Source organism: Carcharhinus amblyrhynchos, chromosome 1 (genome assembly GCF_965287045.1).
Source record: "Carcharhinus amblyrhynchos chromosome 1, sCarAmb.v2.hapA, whole genome shotgun sequence".
NCBI classification, from domain to species: domain Eukaryota; kingdom Metazoa; phylum Chordata; class Chondrichthyes; order Carcharhiniformes; family Carcharhinidae; genus Carcharhinus; species Carcharhinus amblyrhynchos.
In genome coordinates, this window is record NC_137324.1 from 10275759 (window position 1) to 10298842 (window position 23084).

Sequence of the window (23084 nt, forward strand, 5' to 3'; positions counted from 1 at the left end):
GGGACGGGGCGGAGAGGGTAGGCCTGGGTAAGATACTCTTTTGGAGGATCAGTGCAGGCTTGATGGGCCAAATGGCCTCCTCTTTCATCATAAGGATTCTATGTTTTATAATGGGAGTCCCACTGCCCACTCTTAGCATGATAACCCCAGATATTTTCCTCACCACTTCCCTCCTGAAAGGCATTATTGAATCTGTTTCCACCAGGCCTTCAGACAGCTCATCCCAAATTGTAATTACTTGCTGCATGAGAGAGGAAAACACATTCTCATCTCAACCAAGACCGATTATCTGGTCATTATTACACTGGGCTGGATTGTACGGGGGAGGATGTAATGCTCGCCCTGAGTCATTCTCAAATGGACTGACTTTAAATTAGTCTGCCCTGCGGTGATGGCACCCAGTGGGTGGCAGTGACTGGCTGAGGGTGGGACTCTTTCCCCTCTGCGGAAGGATATCCCACCCTCGAGAGTTGCCAGACAACCCTTGCATTCCCAGCAGCGCCAGAACTCAGCAGTGGGGGCTCCTGGGACAGAAAGGAAACCCACGTGGAAGATCATGATGGCTAAACAGAGATTATCATGAAATCTATATGGCGCAGAGGAAGGCCATTCAGCCCATTGAGTCTGCACTGACAATAATCCTACCCACGCCCTATCCCCATAACCCCACATATTTACCCTGCTAATCCCCTGACACCAAGGGGCAATTTACCAGGGCCAATCCCCCCTAACCTGCACATCTTGATCTTTCTCTACACCCTGGCTATGACTGTAACACTACATTCTGCACTCTGTTCTTTCCTTAGGTATGAAAAGTATGCTTTGCCTGTATAACATGCAAGAAACAATACTTTTCACTGTATGTTAATACATGTGACAATAATAAATCAAATCTTTGGAGTGTAGTAAGAAACTGGAGCACCCAGAGAAAACCCACTCAGACATGGGGAGAATGCGCAAACTCCACACAGACTGTGACCCAAGGCTGGAATTGAACCCGGGTCCCTGGCACTGTGAGGCTGCAATGCTCACCACTGCACCACCTTGTCACCCTGACTCTCAGACCTATAGAGTGGGTGGGGATTAGGCACCCTAAGTGTTGGTGGGAGGGGGCAGGGTAGATGTCAGAGGTGGGTTTTGGAGGTCAGGCAAGAGGGACAAAGTGGGGGAGGGTAGACACTCCTCAGCATGTGCTCTGAGAAACCTCCAGGGCATGTATCCTCACTTCCTTCCCTTTCACCAACTTGGGTCAGAAAATGGCCTTCAAACCTTCGCCCACCTTCTGCTGCTCAGTATGTCGGGGTAGTGGAGGCAGATTGAGGACAATAATTAGTAACTAGTAACGGGGAGGCAATATCCTTGTGGTATCATCGCTCGATTATTAATCCAGAAACTCAGCTAATGTTCCAGGAACATGGATTTGAATCCCACCATGACAGACGATGGAATTTGAATTCAATAAAGAAATATTTGGAATTAGGAATCTATTGATGGCCATGAAACCATTGTTAATTGTTGAAAAACCCTTCTTATTCACTGATGTCCTTTAGGGGAGGAAATCTGCCATCCTTACCTGGTCTGGCCTATATTTGACTCCAGAAGCCACAGCAATGTGGTCAACTCTCAACTGCGCTTTTAGGGCAATTTTTGAAAAATTTACTCTTGGACATGGGCAGCACTGGCTGGCCAACATTTATTGGCCATCCCAAGTTGTCTGAGGGCAGTTGAGAGTCAACCATATTGTTGTGGCTCTGGAGTCAATGTAGTCCAGACCAGGTAAGGGTGGCAGATTTCCTTCCCTAAAAGACAATATTGAACCAGATGGGTTTTTCCAACAATCTCAAACTGCCCTCGGGTAACTAGGGATGGGCAATAATTGCTGGCTAGTCAGCGACGCCTAACTCCCATGAATGAATTTTAAAAAAACTTGATGATCTCAAAGGCCTCAGAACAGGCAGGCTAGTGGCTGACTCACCCAACCCTCCCCACCCCTGTGCTATGGGATGATGTCAGGTGTGGCTGGGAAAGCAATAGAATATTCCAAAATATCCTTCAAAAGTACTTAATTGGCGCCAAGATGCTTTGAAATGCCCTGAGGTCATGAAAGACCATAAAACCATAGAAGCAGAATTAGGCCACTCAGCCCATCGAACCTGCTGTGCCATTCAATCATGGCTGATATTTTTAGAACACTACAGCACAAACAGGCCCTTCGGCCCACTAGATTTCCTTCTCACCCTCATTGTCCTGCCTTTTCCCCATAACCCCTGATCCCCTTATTAATCAAGAATCTATCTATCTCTGTCTTAAAGACACTCAATGACCTTCTGCGGCAATGAGTTTCAGAGATTCACCACTCTCTGGCTGAAAAAATTCCTCGTCACCTCTATTTTAAAAGATGATCCCTTTAGCCTGAGGTTATGCCCTCTGGTTCTAGTTTTTCCTTCTAGTGGAAACACTCCACGTCCACTCTATCCAGGCTCGCAGTATTCTGTAAGTTTCAATAAGATCCTCCCTCATCCTTCTAAACTCCAACGAGTACAGACCCAGAGCCCTCAACCTTTCTGAAAGGCTCTATGTAAGGAAGAGTAGTGCAAGTTAAAATGTTCTTAGAAAGGAGAAATAGGTAATAATTTCCCTTGGTGATTACGGTAGTGACTTTTAAGGGGCATTTTGACAAATACATGAATAGGATGGGAATGGAGGGATATGGTCCCTGGAAGGGTGGGGGATTTTAGTTAAGTCAGCAGCATGTTCGGTGCACGCTTGGAGGGCCGAAGGGCCTGCTCCTGTGCTGTAATTTTCTTTGAAAGTGCATCAATCCTCATGTGATTTAATGCTTCTGATTGGTGGGTTGGACATGAGATTATATAATCACGAAATACACCACTAACCCTTGACCTGATCAAGGATTGTAGCCTCCACAATGCCAACCCCCTTAATGTGTCTTGATAGTGGTTAAGTGTTTGGCTATGCCACTCAGTGGCTTTTGATCCAGTGGCTTCTGGGGCCTCTGTGACAATTCAAGGCATTCTGTTATCCATAATTTGTGTAATTCACAAGGACATATCAAGAATGTTCTAGATCACAGCTGTGAGTGGAAATGATGGCGAGTGACAATGTCACTGGATTAGTAACCCACATGCCCAGGCTTTTAATAACGTGCCACACAATCAAAGTTAGAGTTCATGGAATAAGAGGTGGCAGGACAGTTTGAGAATAAAATTGATAAAGCCCAGGATGAATAATGTTTTATTAATAGGGGCGCGGAGAACAAAACCTATGTAAAACTGGATGGGCCTGAACTGGACTATTACATCCATTTCTGGGTATTACATTTAAGGAGAGATGTGACGGCATGACAGGACATTGTTCTCGTTGGAGATGAGAAGGTTGAGAGATTTGATAGAGATGTTCAAAATCACAAGGGCTCTGGACAGAATAACATAGAATCAGAGAATCCCCACAGTGCAAAAGGAGGCCTTTTGGCCCATCAAGTCTGCACTGACAGCAATCCCGCCCAGACCCTATCCCCGTAATCCCCCATATTTACCCTGCTATGGGGAATGGGGTAATCATGTGTAACGGCATCTTAGGATGGATTCTGAAGTAGTCCGTGCCCATATGCAGCAAGACCTGGACAATATCCAGGCTTGGGCTGACAAATGGCAAGTAACATTCATGACACACAACTGCTAGGCAATGACGCCCTCCAACAAAAGAGAGTCTAATTACTGTCCCTTGACGTTCAATGTTATTATCATCATTGAATACCCACTATCAACATCCTTGAGCTTACCATTGACCAGAAACTGACCTGGACTGGCCGTGAAAGTACAGTGGCTATAAGGACAGGTCACAGGCTGGGAATGCCGCATTCCACTTCCTGACTCCCCAAAGCCTGTCCTCCATCTACAGGGCACAAGTCAGGAGCACGATGGAATACTCTCCACTTGCCTGGATGAACGTAACTCCAACATCACTCAAGAACCTGACAGCATCCTGGACAAAGCAGCCTACTTTATTGGCACCCCATCCACAAACATCCACTACCTCCACCACAGTTACACAGGGGCAGCAATGTGTGCCATCTACAAGAAGCACTGCGGCAACTCACCAAGGCTTCGTCAACAGCATCTTCCAAGCCAGCGGCCTCCGCAACTTCGGAGGACAAGGGCAGCAGATGCATGGAAGAACCATTGCCTGCAAGTTCCCCTCCAGCCTCCAAATTAATAGATTCCTATGGGCCGTCCAACATATTTTATGGCTCACTTGTCTCTTACGTTAGAGCTACTGGGGATCTTCCGTGAATGTCTGTATAGGCTGTTGTATGTTTATTGATGTCTCTTTTTTACACCCACAGGCGATTCGGTCCGCCTTGTTGGCCAACAACGGGCATACACGCAGTGGGTCGTGCGAGGGCTGCTCTTGGATGTTGCTTCGAGAGTTGCCTAGTGCTTCACATCATTAGTGCACGCTTAAACTGGACCAACTGACAGGCAACATGACAGCTCAGTGACTATCACTGTTTGCTGTGCAGTTACAGGGACCCAGGTTGGATCTCTGGCTTCAGTCGGTGTCTGTGGGAGCTTGCACATTCTCCCCGTGCTTGCATGGGTTTTCTCCGGGTGCTCCAGTTTCCTCCCACACCCCAAAAACATGCTGATTGGCGTTAATAAATTGTCCCTAAATTGGACCTCCCTTAGTCTGGCGCACACATAATTCTCTAAATTTGCACCCCTTTATTGTGGAGTCCATGAGATGTAGACAAAAGTCATAGGTAGAAGAAGGATTGGAATGAGGCACTCACTGAATGTTAAAATGGGCGGCGCGGGCTTGTAGGGCCGTAGGGCCTGTTTCCTGTGCTGTGTTGTTCTTTGATCTTTGTTCAACCCACTCACCAACCTGACTTGTGTTGCATCACTGTCACTGGGTAAAAATCCTGGTACTCCCTTCCTAAGAGCACCATAGGTGTTCCTACACCACATGGACTGCAGCAGTTCAAGAAGGCAGCCTACTGCCACCTTCTGAAAGATGATTAGGGATGGGCAATAAATGCTGGCCTAGTCAGCGTTGCTCACATCCCATGAATATATATATAAAAAAAGCCTCACCCTCCAAACCATTTTCAGTTCCCACAAAAAGTCAGGGAAAATAAAATTTTAGGAGGAAAGAGTAAAAGTTAATGTGATTCCTTAAGACATTTGTTTCCAGTACATAAAACACTTCCAGTTTTAGGCTGACTCTGTCTCTATACTTCCTCTGTCCTGTTTATCACAGAAGATCTATAATTGGATGATGAGAGTTGAACACAACGCCATTGTCTAGTCTGATGAGTTTAACAGATTAAGTGTGAGATCCAACTTGATAAGGAAGAAGGAGTTTTGGAAAGGCACTGCACTTTTTTTCACATCTTTCTCATCCATTTCTTTTTCTCAGGGAACTGCAGTTAACTGCAAGTCAGATAATCAATGACAAAGAATGAATTCCACTTTCAGATTTTAATATTTTAACAAGGCCTTTTGCTGTTCCAAGCAGCTCGGAAGGTTGTGACTTTCCAAACACGGAGACTCTATCACAGTCTGAGTGAGGGACAGGGACGATGGCAAGTGACGGGGGGTAAAAATATAAAAGTGCTTTTTGGTGTTTCAGCTCACCACCACTTTCTCAAGGTTGGGAATAAATGCTGGCCAGCCAGTGATGCCCATGTCCCACAATTAAATCAAAAAAAGCACAAGGAAGGGATGGGCATCAACTGAACAAGATCGGGAATGTTTTTGGGAATCTGCATGTAAAAAGTAACAATTCATAGAGCTTGGAGAAAAAAATAAGGATGGAATGAATTGGATAGCTTTATCAAAAGAGCCAGGACAGGCACAATGGACCGAATGGCCTCTTTTAGTGCAGTATTATCATATGAATGCATATGCCTTGGTTTGCCAGATGATTAATGCATTTGCAGGTTTTGACTTCAAAAGAAAATTGGGATAGCAGAATGCAGACGCAGGCGTTTCCCATTTGCCAAACTCAGTTGTAGGGAGGGCAAGAAAAGTCACTGAGATTTCCTACCTCCTCCATGGCATGTTCAGGAGTGATGTGGAGATGCCCGTGTCGGACTGGGGTAAACACAATAAGAAGTCTCACAACACCAGGTTAAAGTCCAACAGGTTCGTTTGGTAACAAATGTCACTAGCTTTCGGGATTTTGCCCCTTCGTCAGGTGAGCGGGGAGTTCTGATCACAAACAGGGCAAATAAAGGCACACACTCAGTTTACAGAATACTGATTAGAATGCGAGTCTTTACAGCTAATCAAGTCTTAAACGTGTAGATAATGTGAGTGGTGATAGCATTAGGCACAGGTTGAAGAGATGTGTATTGTCTCCAGACAGGACAGTGAGTGAGATGTTGCAAGCCCAGGCAAGTCATGGGGGTTATAGATAGTGTGACATGAACCTAAGGTCCTGGTTGACGCTGTCTTCATGTGTGCAGAATTTGGCTATCAGTCTCTGCTCAGCGACTCTGCGCTGTCATAGGTCGTGAAGGCCGCCTTGGAGGGCGTTTACCCAAAGATCAGAGGTCAAATGCCCGTGACTATGTTCAGGAGTGGGACATAGCCATCTCTGATTGGCCAGCATTTATTGTAACCCTTGAGGTGGTTGAGAGTCAACCATATTGCTGAGGCTCTGGAATCACATGTAGGCCAGACCGGGTAAGGATGGCAGATTTCCCTCCTTAAAGGACACTAGTGAGCCAAATGGGTTTTTTTCCAGCAATCGACGTGGTTTCATTTTCATCAGCAGGTTCTTAATTCCAGATAAAGAACAAAGAACAACACAGCACGGGAAACAGTCCCTTCGGCCCAACGAGCCCGCGCCGCCGTTTCAACATTGTGAGTCCCCTCTTCCACCCATGACCCTTGTCTACGCTTATGGCACTCCACATTGGAAACCAGATTGAGGGGAGACTAATTTAGGGACAATTTGTTACACCAATCAGCCTAACAGCACATCTTTGGGGTGTGGGAGGAAACCGGAGCACCCGGAGGAAACCCACGCAAGTACGGGGACAATGCGCAAAACTCCCACAGACACCAGCCCAAATCCATGTATCTGCACAGCAAACAGTGATAGTCACTGAGCTGTGGTGTTGCCCATCAGCTGGTCCAGTTATTGTTATTTATTGAAATCAAATTTTCATCCTCTACTGTGGCGGGATTCGAACCCGAGTCCCCAGAACATTAGCTTAGCCATATGTTCCAAGACGCCACCAAGCATGGCAGCATGGCTTAGTGCAGATTCGTTACTGTGGAGTAGAATTGTCTCCATACGGTACTGGTGAAGGGAGAACTAAATACCAAGCTGTTGTCGTCTCCTCAAAGGCTTTATGGCTTTGTAGTTATGGACCTGAGCTGGTCATTCAGGGTATGTTTCCAGTCCCAAAATGGTGAGTTGGGAAACTGAACTTCGTTAAACTTGGCACAAGTGCAAATGGGGCTTTGAAAATTACTCTTGCTAAATGTCCAATTGGTCCAGTAATGCCATATGGGAAGGAATCCTGCTTCCCTCACTGAGTCTAACTTGATTTAGATGTCAGCAAAGCGGTCGCAGCCATGATTCTCAGTCAGGAGACTATGTGGTTGTGTCCCAATCCAGAGTTGAGCTCTTGATTGAGGCTGACACCAAATGAGGTGCCTTCTATTCATAGAGTCATAGAGGTTTACAGCATGGAAACAGGCCCTTCGGCCCAACTTGTCCATGTCACTCCATTTTTACCACTAACCTAGTCTCAATTGCCCGCATTTGGCCCATATCCCTCTACACCGATCGTACCCATGTAACTGTCTAAATGCTTTTTAAAAGACGAAATTATACCCGCCTCTACTACTATCTCTGGCAGCTTGTTCCAGATGCCCACAACCCTCTGTGTGAAAAAATTGTCCCTCTAGGCCTTTTGTATCTCTCCCCTCTCACCTTAAACCTATGCCCTCTAATTTTGGACACGCCTACCTTTGGGAAAAGATATTGACTATCGAGCTGATCTATGTCACTCATCGACCTTTATAAGATCATCCCTAAGCCTCCTACGCTCCAGGGAAAAAAAGCCCAGTTTCTCCAGCGTCTCCTTATAACTCAAACAATCCAATCCTGGTAGCATCTTTTCTGCACTCTTTCTAGTTTATTAATATTCTTTCTATAATAGGGTGACCAGAACTGTACACAGTGTTCCAGATGTGGCCTTACCAATGTCTTGTACAACTTCAACAAGACGCCCCAATTCCTGTGTTCAGCGTTTTGACCAATGAAACCAAGCATGCCGAATGCCTTCTTCAACACCCTGTCCACCTGTGAACTTATACCTCTAGGGGACATAACTTTAAGTTGAGGGGTGTCAGAGGTAGGTTCTTTCCTCAGAGGGTAGTAAGGGTGTGGAATGCCCTGCCTGCAACAGTAGTGGACTTGCCACATTAAGAGCATTTAAATGGTCATTGGATAAACAAATGGATAATATTGGGATAGTGTAGGTTAGGTGGGCTTTAGGTTGGTTTCACAGGTCGGCACAACATTGAGGACCGAAGGGCCTGTACTGTGGTGTAATGTTCTATGTTCCATCTCTTCGCTCTGTAACTCTCCCCAGTGCCCTACCATTAACTGAGTACGTCCTGCCCCAATTCAATCTACCAAAATGTGTCACTTCGCATTTATCTAAACTAAACTCCATCTGCCATTCATTGGCCCACTGGCCCAAATGATCAAGATCCCGTTGCAATCCTAGATAACCTTCTTCACTGCCCACTTTCCCATCAATCTTGGTGTTATCTGCAAACATACTAAATATGCCTCCTAAATTTTCATCCAAATCATTAATATAAATGACAAATAGCAGTGGACCCAGCACCGATCCCTGAGGCACACTGTTGATCACAGGCCTCCAGTTTGAAAAACAACCCTCTACCACCACCCTCTGTCTTCTATCGTCAAGCCAATTTTGTATCCAATTGATAACCTCACCCTGGATCATGAAGATCTGACCTCATGCAACAACCTACCATGTGATACCTTGTCAAAGGCCTTACTAAAGTCCATGTAGACAACATCAACTGCACTGCCCCCATCTACCTTCTTGGTTACCCCTTCAAAAAACTCAAACAAATTTGTGAGACATGATTTTCCACTCACAAAACCATGCTGACCGTCCCTAATCAGTCCTTGCCTCTCTAAATGCCTGCAGATCCTTTCTCTCAAAATACCTTCCAACAACTTACCCACTATAGACGTTAGGCTCACCGGCCTGTAGTTCCCAGGCTTTTCCCTGCAGCCCTTCTTAAACAAAGGCACAACATTTGCCACCCTCCAGCTTTCAGGTACCTCACCTGTGACTGTCAATGATTCAAATATCTCTGCTAGGGGACCCATAATTTCCTCCCTAGCCTCCCACAACATCCTAGGAAACATTTCAATTTTCCAACTTTTCCCAATTTTTGATGATTCTTTAACTCCGTTTAGCCTCTCAAAAAAATGTTAAGGATCAAATGCCACTTTTCAAAGAATTGCGTATGGACTCTCTCTGGGGTAGCCAGCCAATTTGCCCCCTAAACTGTCATCACCAAACAAACTGATTATTTGGTCCTTGCCATACTGTTGTTGTGGGATCTTGCTGTGCACAAATTGGCTGCCACACTTCCTACATTTCAGCAGAAACTACGCTTCAAAATACTTCATTGGCTGTAGAGAACTTTGAAATGTTGGGGCGGCTGAGAAAAAGAACATAAGAACATAAGAACATAAGAAATAGGAGCAGGAGTAGGCCATCTAGCCCTTCGAGCCTGCCCCGCCATTCAATAAGATCATGGCTGATCTGTTGTGGCTCAGTTCCACTTTCCCGCCCTCTCCCCATAACCCTTAATCCCCTCTCTTATCAAAAACCCATCAACCCGCTTCTTAAAAATATTTAGCGAGGAGCCTCCACCACTTCAGCGGGCAGAGAATTCCAGAGATTCACCACCCTTTGAGTGAAGAAGTTCCTCCTCAACTCTGTTCTAAACCGCCTCCCCTTTATCTTGAGGCTGTGCCCCCTAGTCCTACTGTCTTTTTTGAGCGGGAAGAGTCTCTCCACCTCTATCCTATCCATCCCATTCATCATCTTATACGTCTCAATGAGATCTCCCCTCATTCTTCTAAACTCTAGCGAGTACAAGCCTAGTTTATTCAGCCTCTCCTCATAGCTCAAGCCCCTCAACTCCGGTATCAGCCTAGTAAACCTCCTCTGCACACCCTCCAGGGCCAAAATATCCTTGCGCAGGTGCGGCGCCCAAAACTGCACACAGTACTCCAGCTGCGGCCTCACCAATGCCCTATACAGCTGCAGCAAGACCTCCCTACTTTTATATTCAATCCCCCTCGCTATGAAGGCCAGCATCCCATTCGCCTTCCTGACCACCTGCTGCACCTGCAAGCTGGGTTTTTGCAACTCATGCACAAGGACCCCGAGGTCCCTCTGCACCGTCGCCTGCTGCAGTTTTTCGCCACGTAAGTAATAGTCCTTCCTACCATTCTTCCTACCAAAGTGGACCACCTCACACTTGCCAACATTAAATTCCATTTGCCATTTCCTGGCCCATTCGCCCAGCCTATCTAGATCCTTCTGCAGACTCTCCACACCCTCCGCACAATTTGCCTTTCCCCCAATCTTGGTGTCATCAGCAAATTTCGACACCCTGCACTCGGTTCCCTCCTCCAGATCATCTATATAAATGGTAAATAGCTGAGGCCCCAGCACCGACCCCTGGGGCACCCCACTAGTCACCAACCGCCAATCCGAATAGCACCCATTGACCCCCACTCTCTGCCTCCTATTTGACAACCAATCCTCTATCCACGCTAACACCCTACCCCCAACTCCATGTCCCCTGACCTTCTGCAATAACCTCTTGTGAGGTACCTTGTCAAACCTTGTCAAACCAAGGCAAACCTTTCTTTCTTTTTTCGATTTACATAAATTCCTTCCGTTCTGTGGGCGGCAGGGTAGCACGATGGTTAGCACAGCTGCTTCGCAGCGCCAGGGACCTGGGTTCGATTCCCAGCTTGGGTCACTGTCTGTGTGGAGTTTGCACATTCTCCTGGTGTCTGCGTGGGTTTCCTCCAGGCGCTCCGGTTTCCTCCCACGGTCCAAATATATGTTGGTTAGGTTGATTGGCCTTGCTAAAATTGCCCCTTAGTGTATTGAGATGCATGGATTAGTGGGTAAATATGTAGTGATATGGGGGGGTAGGGCCTGGGTGGGATTGTGGTGGGTGCAGACCCGATGGGCTGAATGGCCTCTTTCTGAAGGGTTTCTATGATTTTTTTTTCTGACTAAGGAATACAGGGGGGGCCAAGTTGACCGGATCAGCAAGCTAAAATCAGCAAGCTAAAGTAAAAATATATATCTGGGGGGGAGAGAAAACAACTGAGAGAAGCATGCAGGTATTAATACTGAATGTTCCAACCCCGAGGGTGACGCAGAGATGGGTCAGCGTTGATGATGAGTTTTCCAATTAAATTGGTGGCTAATTAATCATGTACATCATGGTTCCCTCCACCCCTGCCCTCCCTCACCCCACATCGCCCCCACCCACTAGCAGGCAGCCAGGCAATTAACCCTTCCTCGTCCTGCCTCACACCACTTGCGCAGGCAATATCTCATCTGGCCTCCCGCTCCAGCTAATAAATTAGACCGCAATCAATCTTATGAGATTCTGGTAGTGTTGTCAAAGCTCTGGGTGCTTTGGAAAGACTCCCATCAATTATTAAAACCTTTTCCCCAGATCCCTCTCCTGACGGCCTGTCGTCTCTGTGAGGTTGTGCAGGGACGCAGTTAATAGCAGATTTTATTTTCCACCAACCGGCCTTGGTTTTTCTCTGCAATTATCTCTTTGCCTGAGGCAAGCGAACTGTCCATCATAGATCCTCCAGGTCCCCTCTGCTTGCTGTCTTTAATTACATTCGACAAAACGCAGCCTTTATTGCTCTGGTTTGTGTGTGTATGTGTGTGTGTGTGTGCGTGCATGTGTGTTTCTGAGCTCTGGTTCCATTCAGCTGCAGGTGTAGAGGGGTAATTTGAGGTTTGAGTGCTGTGACCACACTGAGGGGAGGCCTGGGCTGCCTGTCTTTACAGGTGCTGGGCTCTGAGTAGAGAGGGGGAGACTGTCCTTTCTGCTTTCCCAGTGGCCGGAATTTTACCAGCACCCCCACTCTGATTCCGGCTAGGCTCGGTGACCGGTATTCTCCGTTGGCCTCGGGCAGGATCGTATGAGCCTTGGGAGGTCGTGCTGGTAAAATTCCACCCAGATTCAATTCACTCTTTTACCTTTCCATTGCAACAGGAAAATACAACCAATGAATGATTCTATTGCCTGGTGGCACAGTGGTTAGTACTGCTTCCTCACAGCTCCAGGGACCCGGGTTCGATTCCTGGTTTGGACCACTGTCTGTGGGGAGTCTGCACATTCTCCCCGTGTCTGCGTGGGTTTCCTCCGGGTGCTCCAGTTTCCTCCCGCATTCTGAAAGATATGCTAGTTAGGTGCATTGACCCGAACAGGCGCCAGAGTGTGGCAACTTGGGGAATTTCACAGTAACTTCATTGTAGCATTATTGTAAGCCTTACTTATGACTAATAAACTTATAAACTTTGATTCGTGTCTAATGTAGAGATGAAAGGCATGGTTTGACTGAGAAGCTGGTGCAGAATTTATTTTATACTGTACAGGAGCAAAATGAATCATGCTTCAGAAAAAGTCTCGTGGTTATTCCTGCTAAAACACCAAGACAAAGGTTAGACTACATTAACCCTTTCTTCATTGAAACATACAGTGCAGAAGAAGCCCTTCAGCCCATTGAGCCTGTACCTACACAATTGAAACACCTAACCTACCTAATCCCGTTTACCAGCACTCGGCCCATAGCCCTGAATGTTGTGACGTGCCAAGTGCTCAGCCAGATACTTTTTAAAGGATGTGAGGCATCCCACCTCCACCACCCTCCCAGGCAGCTCATTCCAGACTGTCGCCACCCTCTGGGGTAAAAAAAGTGTTTCCTCACATTCCCCCCTAAACCCTTCACCTTGAACCTATGTCACCTCATGACTAACCCTTCAACTAAGGAGAACAGCTGCCCCCTATCCACTCTGCCCCTCATAACCTTGTACGCTTTGATCAGGTGTCCGCTCAGTCTTCTCCGCACTAGCGAAAACAACCCAAGTCTACCCAACCTCTCTTTATAGCTTAAATGTTCCACCCTGGGCAGCATCCCCGTGAATCTCCTCTGCACCCGCTCCAGTGCAATCACATCCTTCCTATACTGTGGCGACCAGGACTGTGCACAGTACTCCAGCTGTGGCCTCACCAAAGTTCTACACAACTCCAACATGACTTCCCTTCTTGTGTGATCTATGCCTTAATTGATAAAGTCCCATATGCCTTTTTCACCACCCTACTCACATGTCCTTCCGCCTTCAGAGATCTATGGGCAAACACGCCAAGGTCCCTATGTTTCAGGCAAGTCTGAAATGCTGGTGTTCCTTTCTCTAGAAAAGACAGGGCTGGGGTGTGACCTGATAGATGTCTGTAAGATTGTGAAGGGTTTTGATAGGACTGGCATCAGGATGTCCCACAAGTGGGACGTGGCAGAGTTAGTATAAGTACAGGATTATTATTGAGAAACCCACTCAGTTACCTGTTCCGCTGTGTCGTTCCTAGGTGACAAATTGCCTGCATCACTTACGAATGCCTGCGGAGCTCACAGCACATGGAGAGTCAGCCTTTGGTGAAGGTTTAATCTCAATTCTGGCAGATCCTTCCTTTCATTAGAGAACATTTATATTGTGATTCGTTCTAAATGAAAGAAATAACTTGTGTTTATCTTTCCTGCCCTCAGGACATCCCAGAATCATCGTAATGTGGAAAGCAGGCCAGCCCATTAACCGCGAGAGCAAACTCTCGCAAACCAATATGACCAGATAGTCTGTTTCAGATACTGGCGAAGAATTCAGAATTGGGCAGGAAGGACATCAGAAGGACCCACCCAATCTTAGTCCAAAAATGTGCGGGTTAGGTGGATTGGCCATGATAAATTGATCCTAGGGTCGGGGGATTATCAGAGTAAATATAAGGGGTAATGGGAATAAGGTCTGGGTAGGATTGTGGTCGATGGGCTGAATGGCCTCCTTCTGCACTGTATGGATTCTGATTCTATGATTCTAGCCACACTGCTTTGGGGTCTTATGTCCACTCGAGGCAGCAGACTGGACAATAGTTGAATGTCTCAGCAGAAAGATAGTGCAGGACAAGTCTGGGTTGCATGCTCAGGCACGGTAAATTATTCAAATTAGTCAGAAAAATAGAAAAGCAGAATGATCTGATTTGATTTTTGATTTGATTTATTGTTGTCACATGTGCCCATTAGTATACAGTGAAAAATAGTTTCTTCCATGCTACACAGTCAAAGCATACCATTCATAGAGAAGGAAAGGAGAGAGTGTACAATGTATTAGCGTTATTATTAGTTATTAACTAGGATGTAGAAAAAGACCAACTTAAGTAGGTCTATCAAAAGTCTGATGGCAGGAGGGAAGACGCTGTTCTTTTGTCTGTTGGTATGTAACCTCAGGCTTTTGTACCTTTTTCCCACCGGAAGAAGGTGGAAGAGAGTGTGCCCAGAGTTCTTTGCAAATTTCAGTACTTTGCAAATACTGAATGACTGGTAAATATTGGTGTTTTGATGGATCTGCATGCCCTTGTACATGTGACAGAAGGTTAACATACAGGTACAGCAAGCAATTAGGAATGCATATATGTTAGGCTCTGTTAGAAATGGATTGGAGTACAAGAATAAAGATTTGCTGCATTTATATTGGGTCTCAGTGAGGCCGGACCTATAGCATTAGAACATAAGAACATAAGAAATAGGAGCAGGAGTAGGCCATCTAGCCCCTCGAGCCTGCCCCGCCATTCAATAAGATCATGGCTGATCTGAAGTGGCTCAGTTCCACTTTCCCGCTTTCTCCCCATAACCCTTAATCCCCTTGCCTACCAAAAACCTACCTACCCGCGTCTTAAATATATTTAGCGAGGTAGCCTCCACCACTGCAACGGGCAAAGAATCCCAGAGATTCATCACCCTTTGAGTGAAGAAGTTTCTCCTCAACTCTGTTCTAAACTGCACCCCCCCGCCTTATCTTGAGGCTGTGCCCTCTAGTCCTGCGAATAGCTTGGATCTCATTCCCTATGGAAGAAGATATCTGCTTGAGAGGGTTTAATGGAAAGCTCCTGTGATCCAAGGATTGTATAGAATCATCCTCGATTATTGAATCCTTACAGTGCAGAAAGAGGCCATTCAGCCTATTGAGTCTGCACCAACTCATTGATATAGTGCCTTTACCAAGCCTCTATTCCTGTAATCCACACATTTACCCTACTAATTCCCCTAATCTACACATCTTGGGACACCAACAACAATTCGCTTTGGCCAATCCACCTAATTTACACATCTTTGGCACAGTGGTTAGCACTGCTGTCTCACAGTGCGAGGGACCCAGGTTTGATTCCAGCCTTGGATGGCTGTCTGTGTGGAGCTTGCACGTTCTCCCTGTGTCTGCAAAAGTTTCTTCGCAGTGCTCCAGTTTTCTCCCACACTCCAAAGATGTGTAGGTGAGGTTGATTGGCCATGCTAAATTAAGCCTTAGTGTCCAAAGATGTGGAGATTAGGGTGATTAGTGGGGTAAATGGGGTTACGGGGATGGGATGGTAAGATGCTTTGTTGGAGAGATGGTGCAGACACAATGGGCAGAATGGCCTCCTTCTGTACTGTAAGGACTCTATGATTTCTATGATACTCTGAATGAAAAAAAATGCTATTCCTAACCGTGCCTATCGCTGATACTCAATGTTTATCAGTATACTATGAGGAGAAGTCGAGTAAACTGGGCTTAATGATTAGTTTTAATTTGATTTATTATTGCCACATGTATTAGTTTATAGTGAAAAGTATTGTTTCTTGCTCTATACAAACAAAGCAGACTGTTCATCAAGAAGGAAAGGAGAGAGTGCAGAATATTGTGTTACAGTCATAGCTAGGGTGGACAGAAAGATGAGCTTAGTGTGAGGTGGATCCATTCAGAAGTCTGACAGCAGCAGGGAAGAAGCTGTTCTTGAGTTGGTACCTCAGACTTTTGTATCTTTTTCCCGGTGGAAGAAGTTGGAAGAGAGAATGTTCGAGGTATTGGGGTCTTTAATCATCTTGGCTGCTTTGCCGAGGCAGCGGGAAGTGTAGACAGAGTCAATGATGGGAGGCTTGTTTGTGTGATGGATCTGGTTACGTTCATGACCTTTTGTAGTTTATTGCAGTGTTGGGCAGAGCAGGAGCCAAACCAAGCTGTGATACAATCAGAAAGAACACTCCCTATGGTGCCTCTGTAAAAATTGGTGAGAGTCGTTGCTGACATGTCAAATTTCCACAGACTTTAAAAAATGAAAATTCTTGAGAATATTGACAGCGTAAGATGCTGAGAGGATGTTTCCTTCGGCTGGGGAATTAAGATTGGTGGGCCACATCTTCAGCTTGAGGGGGTTATAATTTAGGACTGAGTTGAGAATCATTTTATTCACTCAAGTGGTCATGAATCTTTGGAATTCTCTACCGCAGAAACCTATGGATGCTCAAGATTCACAGGAGAGCACAGCATATTTTTGGGTACTATGGGATTCTAGAGGAAACGTGATGTGGAGATGCCGGAGTTAGACTTGGGTAAGCACAGTAAGAAGTCTCACAACACCAGGTTAAAGTCCAACAGATTTATTTGGTAGCACAAGCTTTTGGAGTCTCACCTGATGAAGGAACGAAAGCTGGTGCTGCCAAATAAACCGGTTGGACTTTAATCTGGTGTTGAGGGACTTCTTACTATTCTATGGGAAGTCAGAGTTGAGGCAGAAAATGAGCCATGGTGATGGTGACGGAACAGGTTAGATGGATCAAATGGCCACACTCCTGCCAAGATGAGTGGGACTTGCACCCATAACTTGCTAAGCCAGACAGGTGTGACGTACTATCCGTTGAGGTATGGCGCACACTTACAGGAGACAAGTTGAAAGCAAAGGGAAAAGTTACATGAGCCCTTTAACAATGCAGCAATATTTGCCTGTAAGTCTTTGCTTCTGTGCAACCTCTTTTATCTTTGTAAACACAGCTTTACCCCAGGGCCTAGAGGTCTCTGACATAATGCTTCAATTTATATTCACACACAAAATGAAACCTTGGAGATGTCAGCTCCGACACTTTTAATATAATGAGGGACAGGAGTGCAATAAACCTTCATGACATGTTAAAGTCAAGGAAATACAATAACACAACAATTGTGTTTGTCAGAGCCGAGGTGTGATAGATAAACTAGGTCGCTCAAAATGAACAACTCGGGATTAACATGTCATTGAGAACTAGATAGCAGAGATTGAACATGACCGAATATCATTTCCAACTGTATCACCAAGTCATGCAGCACAGGAGGAGGCCCTTTGGTCCACTGTGTCTGTTACAAAGAGCTATTCAATTAGTCCCACCCCGTACCTCGGAATATTGTTCCATTTTCAAGTATCTACCCAGTTCCCTTCCGAAAATTATTATAGAATCTGCTTCCGCTGCTCTTTCAGAAAATATATTCCAGATCACCTTCCAAACTGATTGCATCGAATAGAATAGAATCTCTACAGTGGGGATGGAGGCCATTTGGCCCATTGAGTGTGCACTGATTTCCTAACAGAGAAACCTGTGACCAGCATGAGAGGCATGGACAGAGAGGATAGTCAGAAGCTTTTTCCCAGGGTGGAAGAGTCAATTATCGGGGTGGGTGTTGGGGGATGGCGGGGGGTGGGGGGGAAGGTTAAGGTGCGAGGGACATGGTTTAAAGGTGATGTGCGAGGCAAGTTTTTTTTACACAGAGGGTGATGGGTGCCTGGAATGCGCTGCCAAGGGAGGTAGTGGAAGTGGATACAATAGTGACTTTTAAGGAGCGTCTTGACAAATACATGAGTATTGGGAATAGAGTGATATGGTCCCTGGAAGGGGAGAGAATTTTGGATCAGGTGGACAGCATGGTCAGTGTAGACTTCGAGGGCCGAAGCCTGTTCCTGTGCTGTCATCTTCTTTGTTCTTCAGTACCATCTAGAAGGGCAAGGGCAGCAGATGCATAGAAACATCACCACCTGCAAGTTCCCCCCCAAGTCCCACACCAACCTGACTTGGAAATATATCACCGTCACTTCATTGTCACTGGGTCAACATCCTGGACCTCCCTCCATAACAGCATTGTGGGTGTACCAGCATCATATGGACTGTGGCAGTTCAGGAAGGTAGCTCACCACCATATTCTCAAGGGCAACAACAGATGGGAAACAAATGCTGGTGTAGCCAGTAATGCCTACATTCTGTAATAAAATAAAAAGAAACACAACTCGCTGCAGAAAACAAATTCTCCTCATCTCCTCCCTGAAGAAGCATTGCATGTTTTGTCTTCTTTATTCATTTGTGGAAAATGGGCATTGCTGGCTGGCTAACATTTATTGCCCATCCCTAGTTGCCTGAGGGCAGTTGAGAGTCAGCCACATTGCTGTGGCTCTGGAGTTACATATTGGCCAGACCAGGTAAGGATGGCAGATTTCCTTCTCTAAAGGACATTAGTGAACCAGATGGGTTTTTCCAACAAATCGACAATGGTTTCATGGTCATCAGTAGATTCTTAATTCCAGATAGTTTTTATTGGATTCAAATTCCACCATCTGCTGTGATGGGATTCGAACCCATGTCCCCAGAACATTAGCTCCTGGATTAATAGGTCTAGCGATAATGCCACTAGGCCATCACCTCCCCTTATGTTCAATTGATTTTCTCTCCACAGATGCAGCCTGACCTGATGAGCTTTTCCAGCCTTGTCCAATTTTATCTTCTCATCTCCACCCACCCCACCGCCGGCACTATTGCCGATTGTTAAAAATTTTACTTTCGATTATGCCAATGTTAAAAGTTTCTCTTAACATAATTCTACCAAAACACAGTATAATTATGAACACCTCAACTAAACCTTTCCTTCACCTTCTCTGCTTTCGGCAACAGCTTCTCTCATCTCTCCAGAACACAAAAGCCTCTTATCCTTTGTCTCATTCCAGTAAATCTCTTCTACGACATCACCAGAGCCTTAATATTCTTCCTGCATGTTTGGTGTCAGGAGTTGAGCACAATACTCTGAGGCCCAGCCAGTGTTTTATAAGCATGCCTGACATCTGTGCATTTGTACTCCACGCCTCTACTTATTAAGACAAAGATCCTGTATCTTTTTTAATGGTCTTGTCAACTTGTCCTGTCATCTCCACGGTAGCTGCTGACTTAGTTTTTGATGTTCGGCATCCATTCTGCACCCTGCCTTCTTGCATGGTGACTCAGCGATTAGAGCGGCTGCCTCACAGCTTCAGGGACCTGGGCTCGGTTCCTGGCTTGGGTCACCGTCTGTGTGGAGTTTGCACATTCTCCCCGTGTCTGCGTGGGTTTCCTCCAGGTGCTCCGGTTTCCTCCCACAGTCCGAAAGGCGTGCAGATTAGGGTGCATTGGCCATGCTAAATTCTCCCGCAGTGCACCCAAACAGGCATCAGAGTGTGGTGACTAGGGGCTTTTCACAGTAACTTCATTGCAGTATTAATATAAGCCGGCTTGTGACACAGATAAATAAACTCAGATGCCCATGTAGCTGGCAGTGCAGGTACTTTGCTTAAATCATTGAGGAGGGCGCAGAGGAGATCATAAGGAATAGCAGAATGAGAAGGCTATTCAGTCCATCAAGGCTGATATACCACAAATCAATGTGATCATGGCTGATCTGATTGTGGCCTTAACTCCAGGTTCTGTCTGCATCCCCTCACCCCCACCCCAACATGACTTGTGACCTCCTGCCTTTGCCGGTCAAAAATCCATCCAGCGCAGGCTTGAATATATTCAATGGCCCACCTTTCTCTGCTCGCCGGTGACAATGACCCTAGAACATAGAACATTACAGCGCATTCACCCTCTCTACCACAGAAAATAGTTGAGGCCAAAACATCGAAGGAGGAATCTCCCCATCCCCACCCACCACGGGAACTGTGTCGGGGGAGGGGGCGGGTAGCTGGCGGACCATGTAAAGGTCTATTGACCTCGGGGGGAGATTTTCCTGTTTTGGGATGAGTGTGGCCAGAAAATCCCACCCTGAATGTTTTCAGGAAGCAGCTAGATGAAGCTTTCGCCAGAGCTCTGACAAAGGGTCATCTAAGCATGAAACATTGGCTCTATTCTCTCCCCACAGATGCTGTCAGACCCACTGAGGGTTTCTGGAACTTTCTGTTTTTGTATCAGATTCCAGTATCCACAGTATTTTATGTTTATTTAAGTTATCTTTAGCACTTGAGGCAAAGGGAATCAAAATACGTGGGGGGGAAGGTGGATTCAGGCTGAGTTGAATGATCAGCCGTGATCATTTTGAATGGCAGAATGAGCTTAAAGGGCTGAATGGCCTCCTCCTCTATGTTCGTCTGAGGGACTTCAGCTGTGTGGCGGGATTTAGAGAGGTTGCTATTATTCTTCATACAATAGAGAAGGTTAAGGGGAGACTTCATTGAGGTTGGCAGAAACAAGCACAATATTAACCTTCAATAAAATGCTGAATAAATATTTAAAAATGAATAAATATTTAAAAATAAATAAATTGCAGGGCCAAGAGGCAAGGGCAAGGAAATGGAACTAATTGGATCGCTGTCTGAAAGGGCTGTCATAGGCATAAAAGGCTGAATGGCCTCATTCTGTGCTGTATGATTGCAGGACCGCCCTCTCCACAAGCAGAAAAATATCATCTCATCTCCTCTTACTGCACTTGAACAGACTGGCTAACAGGGAGCAGCTAGGTGTACCACTGAGATCTTCAGCACTCCTGCTGAGGCATCATCAGGGCTCATAGCTGGAATTGTATCTGGTATGTCTTCAAGCCGCAGGGAGTGAGCTGGACTGACTGGGTATCAGCAGTGATGAAGATCGCCTATGAGCTGAGCAGTGCTGATCTGAGAGTCTGGGTGACCTCTCCCCTGTCACACCAATCTGAACAGGAAGATGCCATTCAGCCTATTCGAGTCCATTCTGTCAGATAATAGAACAAAGAGCAAAGAAAAGTACAGTACAGGAACAGGCCCTACGTCTCTCCAAGCCCATGCCCATCATATATCCAAACTAAAGTAAAAAAACCTTCTCCATTTACTCAGTCCATATCCCTCTATTACCTCTCTATTCATGTGCCCATACAGATGCCTCTTAAATGTTGCTAATGTGCCTGCTTCCACCACCTCCTGTGGCAGCGGATTCCAGGCACCCACCACTCTCTGTGTGAAAAATGTCCCCCACACATCTCCCTTAAACTTTTCTCCTCTTACGTTGAACCTGTGCCCCCTTGTAATTCACACTTCCACTCTAGGAAGACAGCGGTAGACAGAGGGGAACCAGTGGATGTGGTGTTTTTAGATTTCCAAAAGGCGTTTGATAAGGTGCCTCATAAAAGGTTGCTTCAGAAGGTTAAGGTGCACGGAGTTGGGAGTAAGGTGTTAGCGTGGATAGAGGATGGGTTGTCTAATAGGAAGCAGAGAGTTGGTATCAATGGGTGCTATTCTGGTTGGCGGTTGGTGACTAGTGGAGTGCCGCAGGGATCGGTGCTGGGGCCTCAACTGTTTACCATTTATATAGATGATCTGGAGGAGGGGGCTGAGTGTAGGGTGACGAAATTTGCTGATGACACGGAGATGAGTGGAAAAGCAAATTGTGCGGAGGATGTGGAAAGTCTGCAGAGGGATCTGGATAGGCTGAGTGAGTGGGCGAGGACCTGGCAGATGGAGTATAATGTTAGCAAGTGTGAGGTTATCCACTTTGGCAGAAATAATAGTAGGAGGGATTATTATTTAAAAGGCGAAAAGCTGCAGCATGCTACGGTGCAGAGGAACCTGGGGGTCCTTGTGCATGAGTTGCAAAAACCCAGTATGGAGGTATAGCAGGTAATCAGGAAGGCGAATGGAATGCTGGCCTTTACAGCGAGGCGGATAGAATATAAAAGTAGGGAGGTCTTGCTGCAACTGTACAAGGTACTGGTGAGGCCGCAGCTGGAGTACTGTGTGCAGTTTTGGTTGCCGCACTTGCAGAAGGATATATTGGCCTTGGAGGGAGTGCAGAGAAGGTTCACTAGGCTGATACCGGAGATGAGAGGGTTGGACTATGAAGAGAGGCTAAATAGACTGGGTCTGTACTCGTTGGAGTTTAGAAGGATGAGGGGGGATCTTATAGAGACGTATAAGATAGTGAAGGGGATAGATATGGTAGAGGTAGAGAGATTCTTCCCGCTTAGAAAGGATAGCAGGACTAGAGGGCACAGCCTTAAGATAAGGGGGGGTGCAGTTTAGATCAGAGTTGAGGAGGACCTTCTTCATTCAAAGCGTGGTGAATCTCTGGAATCCTCTGCCCGTTGAAGTGGTGGAGGCTGCCTCGCTGAATATATTTAAGTCACGGGTAGATAGGTTTCTGATAGACAAGGGAATTAAGGGTTATGGGGAGAAAGCGGGAAAGTGGAACTGATCCACTTCAGATCAGCCATGATCTTATTGAATGGCGGGGCAGGCTCGAAGGGCTGGATGGCCTACTCCTGCTCCTATTTCTTATGTTCTTATGAAAAAGCCTCTGACTATCCACCCTGTCTAAGTGCCTCATAATTTTACAGATCTCTATCAGGTCTCCCCTCAGCCTCCGTCTTTCCAGTGAAATCAATCCTAGTTTATTCAACCTCTCCTCATAGCTAATGGCCTCGAAACCAGGCAATGTCCTGGTGAACTGTCTTTGCACTTTCTCCAAGGCGCCCACATCCTTCTGGTAGTGTGGCAATCTCAATGCTCCAAATAGGGTCTAACAAAATAGGTTTTAAATAGGTAGCTGTTCTGTGCCCTAAAACTATTCACCTGCCTTGGCTCCAAATTGTTACGGATCCTTGCTTAACAAAACCCCAATGA